Raw genomic sequence first — 13,875 nt, 5'->3', positions numbered from 1 at the left:
GGGCTCGAACCCATGTCCCCTGCATTGGCGGGCGGATTCTTAACCACTGCGCCACCAGGGAAATCCCTGTGGGTGATTTTTCTACTGGAGAAATAGGGTTTGGTAGGGCAGGGAGTGTTGCCAGAGTGGCTTTTTGAGGAGACCTGAGCAAGAGCCAGCCCTATGAGATGATCATGTAAGCTGCTCAGCAGCTAGGAGGAGGAGAAACAACTAGAAGCCAGTAAGTGGTTTAAAAAAAAAGGCTAGTTTCTATTAGGGTCTCTTTCCTTGATCTAATTAGAAGAATAAAACAAAAAAAGAAGTTTTGAGAGACTCATGGACAGTAATAGCATTTTGTGTTGGTGAGTGGAAGAGAGGAACAAGCCTTCCTTTACTTTTGATTTATTTTTATCAATATAGCAAGGGTTTCCTAGCTTCTCTGTAATTAGGAGCTAATTTTCTTTTCCATGGGTCTTTGAGATGGTTCTTTGACCACAGAGCCATGGAAGATGAGTAGATGAAGGAAGGAATGTCACTTATGGTTTCACTTGCCTTAAGCCCGCACACCGCAACGAAAGAGTAGCCCCCGCTCGCCACCACTAGAGAAAGCCCAGGCACAGCAACGGAAGCCCCAACGCAGCCAAAAATAAATAAATACATAAATAAATTTATAAGAAACAAGCTGCAGTTTGCCAGTCCATTTCAGCTGCGTCTCAGAAGTTTTGATATGTTTTGTTTTCATTTTCACCCTTGCCCAAAAGGTTTTACTCTTTTTCTCTTTCCCCAGACTCGGTTGGTTATCACCTGTGCCCTGGGGGGAGGGGGGAGGTAGGGCCAATGGGGAAACAAGGTTGGTTGCTCTTACCCGGGTAGCTTACGGCTCTTGTTCCTTAGATGATAAGGATCTGGGTGGGGTTTTGTGCTTTTTCAGCTGAGGCTGGCTGGCCTGTTGCATGGAGGAAGGCTTTCTCTTGTTTTCTGCCCTGTCCCCAGTCTTTCTTGTGGTCACCCACTGAGGTCGTGGCTGAGAGCTTGTGAGTGTGTGCAGTCCCGTGTGCCTGTGGCATTCGTGGGTTCTGTGTTCTCACACTTGCCCATTGTAACTTTGTTAAATTAACATTTGTAACTTTGTTAAATTTGTTAATTTAACTTTGTTAAATTAACATTTGTTAACATTTTTGATGGATGGTTCAATAAAAGACCACAAGAGAATTGAAATCGAATTGATTACTTTACAGGTCCTGGAGGAGGTACACGGCACACCTTAAGGGGCCATGAGGGAGGTTAAGGCAGGGTGTAGGCAGCGATCGGGGTGGATCCAGGGGGAGTACTTTGGGGGATCCCAGGCTAAGGCCAGATTGGTCGATTCAAACCAAAAAGGAGGGGGGAGGTGGTTGGTAAGCTTCTCAGGGGCCTGTTTTTATCCAAGGGGCACAAGAGGAAGACCCTGGGAGGTGGGGGAGACTGACAATCACCAGGGCAGCGGGGGGAGTCACATCAGGAACTTCCATTTACTTACAAGCCCGTGGGCTGTTTTCTAGGGCATGCATGCTAGATGGAGAGGATAGTATCAGTTCAAGGCCCTGCAGGCCGATTGGCCACACAAAATGCATGCTGAGGCAGCAATGTTGTGGAGTGGTTTAGCTAAGCCCATGCTCTACTCTTAACAGCTTGTTATAAATTTTAGCTGAATTCTTCTTACTCACTTGTATGAGAGCCTCATCTTACGTCTGTGCTCTGCCGTAAGTTTGTGTCCTGTGTGTCCTGGGAGGCTTGTCTTAGATTTAAAGCCAGGAGGAGTGTTGTGATTTCAGCTCTTTGATAGGTTCAAGAAAACTTACGATTTTGTAGGTTGTTTGGTATTTTTAGTTGTTACTGAGGAGCATTGCTCTTTTCATCTTTCTGCATCCTGCATAGAAACTGGAAGCCCCTCAGATGATTTTTTTAATTGAGCACACACACCCAAATGTCGTTATGATTAGGTTTTTTGCTTTGAGTGGTTCACTTCCTCCAGAGGGTTCTTTAGTCTGCTGCCAGGGGCCTGTTCTAAGCCTGACTCCTGGCATTTGGCATCTAGGGAGGGAAGGGGAATGGGGACTCACTGTACAGGCTGCAGTTTTTATTAATAGGCTATATTTTAGAGCAATTTTAGAGTCACAGAAAAATTGAGCAGAAAGTACAGAATTCCCACATACCCTTCTCCCCTAATGGACACAGCCTTCCCCACTATCAACATCCTGCGCTAGATGGATACCTTTGTTAACTGATGAGCCTACATTGACACATAAACACCCCAAATACATAGTTTACGTTAAGGTTCACTCTTAGTGCTGTATATTCTATAGATTTTGACAACTGTGTAATGACTACTACTATTATAGTATCATACAGAACACTTTCACCGACTTAAAGATCCTCTGTGCCCTGCCTTTTCATCCCTCCCTCCTTTTTGGCAACCACTGATCTTTTTACTGTCTCCATAGCTTTGTCTTTTCCAGAATGTCATATACATACAGTATGTATCCTTTTCAATTGGCTTCTTTTACTTAATAATATGCATTTAAATTTCTTCCACGTCTTTTCATCGTTTGATAGCTCATTTCCTTTTAGTGCTGAATAATATCCCATTGTCTGGAGATACCACAGTTTACTTATCCATTCATCTACTGAAGGATAACTTGGTTGCTTCCAAGTTTGTGCAATTATGAATAAAGCTCCTATAAAACATACATGTGCTAGTTTTTATGTGGACATAAGTTTTCAGCTTATTTGGGTAAACACCAAATAGCAAGGTTGCCAGATCATATGGTAAGAGAGCATTTAGTTTTGTCAGAAACTGCTCAACTGCAAAATGGTGCAGCCACTTTGAAAGGCATTCCTGCCAGCAGTGAATGAGCGTTCCTGTTGCTCCACTTCTTCATCAGGATTTGATGTTGCCCGTGTTCTGGAGTGTGGCCATTCTAACCGGTGTATAGTGGTAACTCACTGTTTAATTTTCAATTCCCTAATGACATGTGATGTTGAGCATCTTTTTATATGCTTATTTACTACTGCATATCTTCTTCGGTGAGGTGTCCAGATCTTTTGCCCATTTTTTAATCAGGTTATTCATTTTCTTATTGTTGAGTTTTAAGAGTTCTTTGTATATTTTGGATAGCAATTCTTTATCAGATGTCTTTTGCAAATATCGTCTCCCAGTCCGTGGCTCTCACTGAATTCTCTGCTCTTAGTTTCATGCCTTATCACCTGCCCTCCTCTGGTTCCCCAGGCTGGAACTGCTCCCGCTCATTTTCCCCATTCACTTCTCTTCTGTTTTTTTACCAGCATAGAGGAGGGTTAACTGCTTGGTACAAGTGATGACCTGAGGGCTTAACTGCTCTTGACAAACTTGGAAACAACCTCTTTATCATCAGCCCCTGGTTTTACCCCGTGTTTTCTAGCACTCTGCTGGACAATTCAACTTGCTTTTCAATGGCATTTCTCTCTCTCAGCATTTAGGTTTTACAGCTTGTACTCTGACGAATAATTTACTATTTCTGCATTTGCCTTATATCCTCTGGTCTCTCTGGCTTGGACTCATCTTCACTTTCTGTGTTAAGAAAGTCAATTTAGACTTGTTCCTGCGCTTTCCTACTGTAGACCCTCAGGTTTCTTCTGTTCCTTGTGAGCAAGAGGTTCAGACAATTTTTTGTGGAATTGAGAATTGATTATGTTCTACTTTAAACATAAAAGACTTTACTCATTCGTTTGTTCTGATGACTTCATAGCACTCTTGATTCGTGGTGGTGGTTGATTCTTTTTTTTTTTTTTTTTAAGGTTACAGAGAAGAATTTTTTTTTTTTTTTATTTTTGGTTGATTCTTAAGATGCATCATTGTTTTATGTACCACTTAGAGGGAAAAAATGCTGTCCATCTGTGATACACAATTGATTATAAGATTCTTCTCAACTTACGAGATGTTTAAATATGGGGGAAAAGACATGTATGTCTTAGAATCATTGTCCAGCACCACTGTGAGCATACAGACCGAAAAATATGTATAGATTCTAAATCTCTAAAATTCTTAGAGAGACTCGTTTCCCAGTTAAATTGCAGGGACAAAACGCATCACCGGGAACTTTTTGACTCTATCTGGCTTTCCCTGGCACTCACGCATCTCTCTGTTCAGGATTATCTGACCATACCAGCCACCCGCCAAAACCATTCCTGTCTTGTGCCTTAACTCAGGTTGCTTTCTTCACAGTTCTCTCCACCGGCCTTTGTCCTTTCAAGCCTTTCTGTTTACTGCAGTCTCCATCCAGTTCCTCTACTGAAAACCTCTCATGCTATATATACAGTATTCTGTACTCAACAGCTTGACACTTTACGTGTATTATCTAAAATTGTCTGCTGTTAAGTTTGTGTGTGTGTTCAGCAGTTCTATTTAAGTAAGATTAAGTACGAACATGTATACTTTTCTTTATCATAATGCATATTTAAAAAGTGCTGAGAACATAGTAAGGCATTCACTCAAAATTTGTTGATTGATTTTTTTTGTTGTTTTTTTTTTTTGGTTAAGGTTTGGTAGCACAGATCCCATTGCATGGACCTTAAATAATAAGCCTTATAATAAGACTTCTGTTTGCTATTTCAAAAGTCAAGTTAAATTTTTCTTGGAGAAACAGATGTATTCTCTATTACCATCAAGGAAAATACCTCCAATGTTATTAGACTTTATATTTTTAAAAAGATTCTTCTAACAATCATTATAGAAATACATAGAACAAACATATCTTTAAAGGTAATTCTTTCCCAAAGCAATTGGATTTCAAAGGTCTTTTTATTTATTTTTTTAAATTTTTATTTATTTATTTTTGCACATAAAGGGTTTGTTTTAAATGTTTTAAGGATAGGATAGAGTTACATCATAATTATAAAAATTACAGCATTAACAGATTTATATTGTTTATACTTCTAAATGCAGAGAACAGGGAACTGTCTACACATTGTATAAAATAAAATTAAAAATGAATTCAAGCTTGAAAGATGAGGTCATTTACCTAATTTTAAAATGCGAACACAGAGACCTCTGAACTACACACATTCGTTCAAACTGCACTGATGATGGAAAATACAAAAAGCGCAGCATTTCCAAGGAACCACAGACATTTCGACCGTAATTATTTTCTGTTACAATAATTCCTGTCTTGTCTTTGGAGAACTTTCTTTCTTTCTTTTTTTTTTTTTTAAGACAGCTTGAAGAATGTTTTCAGGCACTACGATTTGTGACAATCAAAACAGTCTTCTAATGGGTCCACAGCGTTCAGAGATTCAAGACCAATGCCTTTCGGGGTTTGGCACGTAAAACAATAATAGAAATGAAATCTGGTTTAGAAGCAACTGTGATTGTTTTAAGAATGCACAGTCCCTTCAAATGCTGCAGGACATACACAACTGGAAAACCACCTTCTGTTGGCACTACATTTGCTTCACCAGTGCATCTTTATCCTACAACCACTAAAACGGCACAATTAAGCAAATATACAGAAACTGAAAACAAATAAAAACAAAGATAGAAAAGAAAAAACTGAAATATATTTAACATGCAATTTTAGTTAGTTACATTGAACATTCTACTTAGAATAGAGCACGCAAAAAAGGATGGTCTGCTTTTAAGGTTTTCCTTTGAAGCTTTACGTGGCAGCCAGACATCACACACGCATACACACACGACACAATAATACTACAGCAGGTCAATGAGAAAGGCCAATACATTTTATACAGAGTTTCATGTCTTGTGTTGTCACAAGTCCCATGATAATTTTAGAAATTAATGTTGTATTCCTAGAACAAGGAACCAACATTCCGATACCAGGAAAATGCAAGCAACGCATGCAGATCTGAAACATGAGCCTAGACGAAGGCTGAAATACTCGGCCGGGGAGCAGAGTTAGTCACGGCATCAGGAAGTGTGGTTTAGGCCACCAAAAGAAAAAAGAATGGGAAAAAAAAAAGGAAAAACAACAACAAAAAACCCTTCCCCCTCCTTCAACCCTAAAGGCAATAAATGGAACAGTGATTAAAATAATGATGATAGTAAATCACACGTCACATTCATCTAGAGAGATCACGGGTATTAAAAGTTGCTAAAGGTACTTGCAGCAAAACCACAATGCAAGTCATTAAGTAATGCCAGAAATGTTTCAACTGACCCAACCCTCAGGATACCTCCAAAGGACTTTGTTTTTCAGTCTGAAGTCACTGTGTCCTGTTCACACAGTGCACGCTGGACAACTCCCTCTCTGGGCCACACATGTCCACTTGGGCACGGGGAGCTCTGCTCAGCCTTGAGATTCACATGCAGGAACTCTTACAAGAGCCACCGGGAGAACGGATGACAGATCTGTAGCATGACACTTGTTTCAAGCACAGGAGGAACATCTAAGACCTGGGTACCCACTGCATGGAGAAGCTCACCCCTGGCTGCCCTCGGTGAGGCACTGGGCATGCTGGAGAGAAGTGGGGTGCTGTATTTACGTGGTGAGCGAGGTTACCACCCACCAGCACAACAAGGCACAGCCTTCCTGAAGGCGAAAATGGGCATCACACAAACCTCGCATAGCGCGGCCTTGAAACTACAGAATCTCTTAACATCAAGAACAGCCATGACGGACGTCACACAGACCTGGTGTTTGGCTGAGATTCATATGCATTTAAGCTTTCTGCCCAAATCTTAGGTAAGATTTTCAATCTCCACAAGACTGGTTTCACAAACCATCTTTGTCCTAGCTTTCAAACTGCCAGGGACCATCCAAAACAAAGTGATAGACTGACGTTTTGCTTCTAAACGAACCACTTTTGCAGTTCTATTTTAGTTAAGGACAACTTGCAGGAAAGGATTCAATGACTAAGGGCTGCTATCAGTCGCACCCACAAGCCAGTGCAGGTGACTGACCCTGATGTGGTAGGACCCACCAAATGGAATGAATCCACATGGGCAGCACGCCATGAGCAAGAACATACAGCACCACAAGAGGTGTCAGGAATTCAAGCTGTTGTTTGTCTAGTCACTCTTTGAGGGGAAAAGCCTTCTGACCATAATCATATATCAGTAATAATAGTAATAAAAATAAAGGTATCCCAGAGAACTTGTTAAAAGGCAACACTGCCATTCTTAAACTTACATTTCTAATATAAAAGCACTATGTTCTTCCAGGAACTTACCAAATACACAGAAACCACTGATACACTGTTGCCTTTTAAATCCATGTGCTAAAATCCAGATTACTAATTTATACAAATAATGGACCAAATGTGCCATCCAAAATACACCTGCATTACACTGTGTGGACCAAGTACCTGGGCTTTGCTTAAAAAGAAGTATTTATGATAAAAAAAATGTAAACAAATAATGTACAAAGCTTAGAATTAAAGGCAGCCTTTTACCCAGATTTCTAACTGTTTTGTAAAATTCTAATGTGGGTAATTAAATGTTCCCAGGTGATTCATATTTGAATTTACACTTTAAAGCCTCCAGACTGAAATGGTGCTCTGAACTTGACTTTCAAAATAAGCTGAATGTCCCGATGTGCTTCCTGTGCCCAAATTTAATTTTGAATAAACAGCAGTAATACACTAAATACACTGAATACAAACGGCTTGGGTCAGCACTCCTGTTAAACTGGAGAAAATTATGTAAGCCCCACTCCAACCCACAAAGAAAGGACTGCCTATGCAGTGCGTGTGTGTGTACACACAAATCTGTTTGTGTGTACATATACATTATGTATGTATACACACAGATATAGATAGGTAGGTAGATATAGATACATGTATATCTCAAAAAAAGCAATAACAAAAATACCAAACTATGCTTGCATTGTGGCAGCAGAATAAGAGTGTTAAGCATGAAGGGGAAAGTGGATAAGATCTACTGCAGTTTTAAATGACTGTGATACTAGCTTAACTTTTACCGGACTTGCCTGTAAGTCCCTTCCAAACGGATAGGCTTCTTTTAAGAGGAAGGAGTTCCTTACACAAAATGCTTTGTGTTCACCTAAATCTGTACTATTCAGAACAAAACCAGTTCTGCTGGCAGAGATTGTGGCTTCACAGGGACATATAAGCTTTCATTAAACTGGAAAGCAATCAAGTCTTTATGTCTACAAATTATACATTTAATAGTTCCACAAATTTGGCAAAGTCCGTGATGACATCTAGGATGTTTTCACCAAATCGTAGACATAAATATGGAAATCATCATCAAACTTGATGAAATAGGTGGTTTGGCTTCTACGTGAGGAATGACCACGCCAGTCCTTTTAGCGTCATCTTCTTTGGCATATTCCACTTGTTTGCCTACCAGGCTGTCCACAACTTCTCCCAGTTCCCTTTCTGCTGGAGGTGAATCATTAGAATCGGGCATAATGCGAAGGTCACCTTCTTTATAATCATCGAAGAGCTGGTACATGTACAAGACAGGATCCTTTTCATAGGTGATGTAAAACCATGTGTTCATTAGCTCGTGCTAAGACCATTCCCCTCCACTCGTCTTTAGAGCCATCCTCCGTCTCAAACATGTGCTCCACTGCTTTGCCAATCATCGTGTCGGCTAGGTGTGCATCACTGATTCAAGATGTTGCAACTCTATTAGGGAGGACTTCAAGCGCAGAAACTCTTTCATCTTTATTAAGTTCTAGTCCATAAATACAGTCAAATCCATCGTATTTTATAAGATACAGAGAATTTACAGGCACCTGGTCCAGAACGGTTCCTTTCCACTGGGTGATGGGGCCATTCCCCTCTTTCCACCCATGCTGAATCCTGCAGCCTACGATGTTCCTCCGGGGCTGGGAAACAGGTTTACTCGGCCGCACACTGGTCCGGTGTTTTTTGTGGGATGTTTGTTTCTTCATCATGCTTGCAGATACACCAGCATGGCCTGCATCAGCTCTGGACCGCTGGCCAGGTGTCTTCCCGAATGGGGTCTTCATTCATCTGTATTTAAGTGAGCAGCAGAGCTGCTGGACTAGGATGAAAGTTCAGTATGCTCCAATTTGAAACTTTTCACAGAATTTCAATGTTCTTGTTAATCCATCATCTCAAGCGTCTTTGTGTGTGTGTGTGTGTGTGTGTGTGTAAGTTCAGCAAAAATACGTGAAATCCTAAGTACTCGGCCGGCCACCTAGGCCACCGTCGGCAGCCCGCTGGCCCTGCGGTCCCGCACCGAGCTCCGGCCCCTGCCCGACAGAGCCAGACGGCGCTGCCCCGCCCCCGGCCGCACAGCGCATGCGCCCTGCGCCCTCCGATGGCCGGGCGGCCGGGCCGTACTACCCAAAGGTCTTTTTAATTTAGAGTTTTATAGTGCCTTTGGCTTAAATAAATCCAGATGAGCTTTTTATTTTGTTAACTGGTTCGTAAATGTTTTATTTGGACATAAGTCTGTTGTTGGAATTAATTTGATTACATAATGAATGAAGAACAGACTTTGTTTAAAAAACTTTTTTTTCTAACTTATAACAAAAGAAACTGGACCAAGAAAAGAAAAACGTGGAAGTAATTCATTGCTAGGAGTAAACTCCTGTATATGGGTAGCATCTGTTTCCCTTACACTCACCTTGAACTACACATATTCTGTGAATCTTCCTGGTAGATCCAGTTCCATAGTTAATAATGGCAAATGAATATGTGGCTTAATATTTTGTGAGAATATGGGTTAAAAGGTTTACATCTCATATCATATTCCAAAAGACTGTTAAAATTCTCTCTAAATATCTAGCCTGCCAGTTGCCTTGTTTCTTCACCGTTCTCTCAGCCTCTTTAAAAAATCCCCTCAGAGTTACAAGCAGTTCATGTTTGGCCTTTGGACAGGTAGCCCACAGGGGGAGCTCTTACTATTCAGGCAGCCCCTTTGGAGGGCTTGTCACATATAGGTAGGATGGGTTTTCATAGGGACTAAACCTTTTTAAACAAAATTAAATTCGTTTTGTCATTTTTTTCTCGTTTCTTTAAACTGAGTAGGAAGGACATCATGAAAAAGGAACAGTGGGTTGGAAGAAGGTTGGTAAAGAGTAATAGTTGAAAAGAAGACTGATAAATGTGCCCTCATAATGTGGTATTAAGTACTCTAATCACCAATAGGGTGGATTGAGAAAGCACAACATAAAATTTCCACAAAGAGGAACTTGACATAATTCTATGAGTCTGTATCATATGTATTCTACAAGACAGCCAGCCTGGTCTCTTCAAAAATGTCAATGTTCAGATTAAAGGAGACTGAAGACTCAGTACAGTGTGGGATCCTTGATTGGATCTGCACTGATAGAGAAAAGCTGCTATAAATTTTATTATTGGAATAATTTGGTAAACCTGAATATAGGCTGTATATTAGTTAATATTCCATTAGGCTGAACTTCTTGGGTATAATAGTGCTATTGTCTTTGATCTTAGGAAATATATACTAAAGTATTTAGGGGTGACACGTACCTGGAACTTATCTTCAGATGGTTCAGAAAAAAGTGTGTGTGTGTGTGTGTGTGTGTGTGTGCATGCATGCGCGCGTGCACGCATGCACATGCTTAGTGCTGTATGAGTTTGGGATTTTTTTCTTTCAGACACTGATTTGACACTAAATGATGTTCTGTGGGTTTTGCTTCTTGTTTTTTTTTCTTCAGGATGAATGGTCATTTGTGACCTCATTTTATTTTTTTCCTTTTTTCCACCTCATTTTGCTAGCATGGAGCTGCTTGAGGCTAGTTCTTGAATTCAGTTCTGTAAACTTTTCTTACATTGCAATGATTAATCCTATAACCTAGGTAGCATAAATATATGCTATTATTGATCATCAGTAGAATAGTAAAATATGGATGGATTTGTGCAATTTCATCACCTCTAAAACACATTTTAAATGCATTTGATTAACATGCCCTTAAGGATGCTAATAATAATCAGGTTCCAAAAAGTGAACCATTTTATAGAAACATTAGATTCTCTGAGTTAGCTACTTAGAGCGCATCAGTTATATTTAATAATTTGTGAAACATTTACTTGTAAAGCTGGTCTGGGAGTGCCATTGAATGTAAATTGAGGTGCAGAGTTCTCTGGTCTGTGTTATTGCTCTAGAACAGATAGAACAGACCCTATATGGCAGAGGTCAATAACCCACTGTTTTTGAGAAGTTTGAGAGCCTCTTTTCAATATTCTTTAACTTTGGTGGCTTAAGGACCAAGTAACCTTTTGCTAATTGTATCTGAGTGCTTAATAATAAAAACAGAATTATAGAAACATATTCTTCCTGTGTTTAGGGCTGCTTTTTTTTTAATATTTATTTATTTGGTCATGCCAGGTCTTAGTTGCAGCTCATGGTCTCCTTAGTTGTGGCTCATGGTCTCCTTAGTTGTGGCATGCGAACTGTTAGTTGTGGCATGTGTGATCTAGTTCCCTGACCGGGAATGAATCCCGGGCCCCTTACACTGGGAGCGCAGAGTCTTAACCACTGCGCCACCAGGGAAGTTCTTCCTTTGTTTAAAATGTATGAGATCTGTTTTTTTAATCAAAGTATAACTGACCTACAACACTGCATTAGTTCCAGGTGCACAATATAGTGATTCGGTATTTCTATGTTACAAAATGATGTCTGTTACCATCTGACATAATACAAAGTTATTACAATATTTTCTATATTCCCCATGATGTACATTTCATGCCCACAGCTTGTTTATTTTGTAACTGGGAGTTTGTACCTCTTAACCTCCCTTACCTATTTCACTCACCCCACCCCCACCCCCGGCCCTGCCCCACCCTGCAACCACTTGCTTGTTCTCTGTATCTGTGAGTCTGTTTCTGTTTTGTTCTTTGTTCTTTTAGATTCTACATGTGTGAAATGATATGGTATTTGTCTTTGTCTGGTTTATTTCATTTAGTATGATACTCTTTAGGTCCATCCATGTTGTCTCAAATGGCAAGATTTCATTTTGTAAATAAGTTTCAAATGAACTTATTTACAAAACAGAAACACAGACTTAGAGAACGAACTTATGGTTACCAGGGGGAAAATGCGGGAGGGGAGGGATAGATTGGGAGTTTGGGATTGACATGTACACAGTATTATATTTAAAATAGATAACCAACAAGGCGCTGCTGTATAGCACAAGGAACTTGGCTCAATATTCTGTAATAACATAAATGGGAAAAGAATTTGAAAAGGAATGGATACTTGTATGGGTATAACTGAATCACTTTGCTGTACACCTGTAACTAACACATCATTGTTAACTATACTCCAATATAAAATAAAATTGTTTTTAATTTCATTTTTTAGGGCTGAGTAACATTCCATTGTGTGTGTGTGGGTGGGTATGTGGGTGTACCACATCTTCTTTATCCAGTCACATATTGATGGGCGCTTAGGTGGCATCTTGGCTGTTGTAAACAATGCTGCAGTGAACATAGGGGTGCAGATGTCTTTTTGAATTAGTGTTTTTGTTTTCTTTGGAAAAATACCCAGAAACAGAATTGCTGCATTGCATGGTAGTTCAATTTTTAATTCTTTGAGGAACCTTCTTACTGCTTTCACTGTGCGTCAGTACATAGTGACTGCACCAACCTGCATTTCCACCAACAGTGCGCAAGGGTTCCTTTTTCTTCACATTCTCATCAGCACTTGTTATTTGTTGTCTTTTTGATAATAGCCATTCTGACAGGTGTTAAGTAATATCTCACTGCGGTTTTGATTTGCCTTTTCCTGATGATTAGTGATGTTGAGTATCTTCTCTACGTCTCTTGGCCATCTGTATGTCTTCTTTGGAAAAATGTCCATTCAAGTCTTCTTTCCATTTTTTAATCGAGTTGTTTGTTTGATGTTGAGTTGTATGAGTTATTTGTACATTTTGAATATTAACCCCTTATCAGATAGATCATTTGCAAATATCTTCTCCCGTTCACTAGTCTGCCTTTTTGTTTGGTTGAGTTTCCTTCACCGTGCAAAAAGCTTTTAAGTTTGATGTAGTCCCATTTGTTTGTTTTCATTTTTATTTCCTTTGGCTGAGGAGACTATCCAAAAAGAATATTGTTAAAACTGATCTCAAAAAGCATACTAACTTGGGGCTTCCCTGGTGGTGCAGTGGCTGAGAGTCCGCCTGCCGGTGCAGGGGACACGGGTTCGTGCACCGGTCTGGGAAGATCCCACATGCCGTGGAGTGGCTGGGCCCGTGAGCCATGGCCGCTGAGCCTGCGCGTCCGGAGCCAGTGCTCCGCGACGGGAGAGGCCACAACAGTGAGAGGCCTGCGTACCGCAAAAAGGAAAAAAAAAAAAAAAAAAAGCACACTAACTACATTTTATTCTAGGAGTTTTGTGATTGGTTTCACATCTTACATTTAAGTCTTACATCCACTTGGAGTTTATTTTTGTATATGGTGTGAGAAAGTAGTCCAGTTTGATTATTTATTTTTGCATGTAGCTGTCCAGTTTTCCCAACACCATTTATTGAAGAGGCTGTTTTCCATTATATATTGTTTATCATAGATTAATTGTACCAGAACTTTAAAAAAAATTGTCGAATCTGAGATTGCTCCTTTTTGCTTTGTTAAGTAGTCTTGTGCCTCATGTAGTACTTATATACTCTGAGGGTGAGTTTTTCTCTCTCTCTCTTCTGTTGGTCTGTCTGACTGTCTCTGACATTGATCAGAAAAGGAAAGTGAACAAATATCCAGAATTTTCGAATAAGCAAGAGATAGAGGAAAACATCACCCTGAGGAGCAGTGATGACAGGGTCTGCTCATGGTTGCTGAGTGGTTGAGTCTGTCGTGAGACAGACATACTGGGAAGACTGACTGAAGCTGGCCTCACCAAGGTGAAGAGCATCATCCGTGGCCAGTGGAGAGAAGCTGCTGATGGCTTCTGCACTCTAAGAGTGTGAT

The 13,875-nt window shown here is 40.2% G+C and overlaps 1 protein-coding gene and 1 pseudogene across 5 annotated transcripts in view; one reads left to right on the top strand and one right to left on the bottom strand.

Moving 5' to 3' along the window:
• FAM184A (family with sequence similarity 184 member A) overlaps positions 1–13,875 on the top strand; it is a 122,186-nt gene that overhangs the window by 39,216 nt on the left and 69,095 nt on the right. The gene's annotated exons all lie outside the window — the stretch shown is intronic.
• LOC109552854 (spindlin-1 pseudogene) lies at positions 8,175–9,038 on the bottom strand (annotated as a pseudogene).

This window comes from Tursiops truncatus, chromosome 12 (genome assembly GCF_011762595.2).
Source record: "Tursiops truncatus isolate mTurTru1 chromosome 12, mTurTru1.mat.Y, whole genome shotgun sequence".
Lineage (NCBI taxonomy): Eukaryota > Metazoa > Chordata > Mammalia > Artiodactyla > Delphinidae > Tursiops > Tursiops truncatus.
The sequence above is the reverse complement of the archived record's forward strand: the minus strand, read 5'-3'. Positions and strand labels throughout refer to the sequence as shown.